This window comes from Panicum virgatum, chromosome 9N (assembly GCF_016808335.1).
Source record: "Panicum virgatum strain AP13 chromosome 9N, P.virgatum_v5, whole genome shotgun sequence".
NCBI classification, from domain to species: Eukaryota; Viridiplantae; Streptophyta; class Magnoliopsida; order Poales; family Poaceae; genus Panicum; species Panicum virgatum.
This window is the reverse complement of record NC_053153.1, coordinates 14,310,095-14,312,341: the sequence shown is the minus strand read 5'-3', so window position 1 is coordinate 14,312,341 and position 2,247 is coordinate 14,310,095.

Sequence of the window (2,247 nt, the reverse complement as noted above, 5' to 3'; positions counted from 1 at the left end):
TAGATATATGCCAACACCACGTAGCTGTCGTTGTAAGTGACCGACTGACATCTCTTTACCGACTGATCATTTGACGCTACATGGATCTCTTTACCGACTGATCATTTGACGCTACATGGAGTTTTTAGCGACCAATGGTTCGACGAGATAGTTTATATGAATTAAAAAAATAATCTGTAACAAATTAGTGCAAATGTGACATTGAGTTTCAAATATCCAATGTATCCATCATAAATCCAAAGTTATTATCAGTGCATGAGCTTTCATCTTGAGATACATTGAACATAAGAATATGGATATTGATTCAATAGGAGCATATAAACATTGAGATCGATCATCCATACAAGTATTAGTTGTCCAACATTTTTCCAGAACTGCATATAACAAGGGTTCCTTATCAGCTAGGAGGTACAAGCAGACAGGCAAATTTTCTACCATACTCAACATTAAATGGTGCTTACCACAGCTCAAGAACACCAAAAGACTTGACTGCAGAAAAGACCAAGCCTAGGACACAACCCAAAAATCTAAATACCAGTAACAAAGCTGAGCACTTCACTCCTTTTAACATATCATCTTCTGGATCATTGTTTTATCTCTAGGAAGGTCAGAACAAAACACAACTTCCATGAGTACTTTGAACGGCTTGATGTTGATCATCAAGCAAACTACCTAGCATCTCCCGACATTGCCTGAAATCCAACACAAGCATGCCGATTTTCAGTTAAGATCCAAAGGTATACACAACACACATTATATGAATAAGTCATGAAAAAAATGAAAGAAATGATTATCTGTCATCTATGTGAAAGTTATGCAAAACTGTAAGGATCACCGGGGTGTCCGACCCTAGAGGGGGAGGGGGTGAATAGGGTCGCTAATCGTTTTTTGTCCTAAGGCTCAAACTACTTGCATAAGATAAACCTAACACGTCCTACACATGCTAGTTATGACTAAGGTTTATCTATGCTACTCTCTACTTACCCCTAAAAACTTGCAACCTATAGCCAATCCTAATCAAACTAACTAGGAAAGTAAAGGCATGCAAGATAGAGTAAATGCGGAAGCGTAATATGATAAGTAAAGAGGTAAGTGCAAGAGGGATGCAAACTCCCGAGTAGACACGGTCATGTAACGTGGTTCAGCACAAACGCATACGTCCACGGGACACCGAGGCTCTTCCGATCACGTCTTGCACTACGCCACCAAGGCGATGCCGGCAAGCAAAGGCAAGTGCCCACAAGACACTAAGTCTCGTGCACCGCCACCGCCTCTCTCGGTCACCCGGCCGAAATCCACTACGGAGCTTCTCCACCAAGGAGGGGGCCTCCTCTTCCCCCGCACAAAGTGACGTTGCCACTCCACACCAAGACGGAGGGTCACACGACGGATCACAAGTTGCTTGCCGCAGCAAGGCTTCTCTCAAGGGAGCTCTCGCAAGAACTAATCCCTATTACAAGCACTAAGCACTCTCACAAGTGTGCTTAAGCCTATATGATGTACAATGAAGTTCTAGGATGGTTGGAGATGATCTTTTACTCTTGTATGTTTGTATGGTCTCCAGCAACCTCAAATGACCCGGCCTTGGGGGTATATATAGGCAGCCCAAGTAAATATAGCCGTTGGAGAAAAGCTGCTAGAAAAACACTTAACGCTGGTTAATCCGACGTACCTCCAAAGCCATCACCAGTTCAACTGGTGTATGTAAACTGCCCACTTGAAAACTAGCCGTTGGCAATCAACCGGTGTATCGTCGGTTTAACCGATGTATCGTTGGTTTAACCGGTGAGTGTAACTCCTTAACGTTCCATGAAAAATCTCCTCTCTGGACAACTGAACCGATGAGATTGACCGGTGCATCATCGGTTCAACCGGTGTATGTATTTTCCTCGGTCTTCATCTGTCAATGCACCGACGTATGCAATTTCTTTAGCGTCGGTTAATCCGGTGTAAAACCCTAACCCGCAGACCTTCTCTGTGATTGCACCGGTGAGTTCATTTTGCCCTATGTCGGTTTAATCGATGATAGCAAAATGCCTCAATCCTTGTCCCTTGGACCGAAGAGCTTTCAGGGCGCTGCCCTGAGACCCGCGAGGGGCGGCCCTTCGGGCCTAGCTACGCCTATCTTCTCTTTGTCATCACTTGAACCTAAAAGCCTGGGAAAGTTCATCTTAACAATCGTATTAGTCCAAGTGTTGTGTGTGTCATCAATCGCCAAAACATTATATTGAAATATGGCATGAGAGG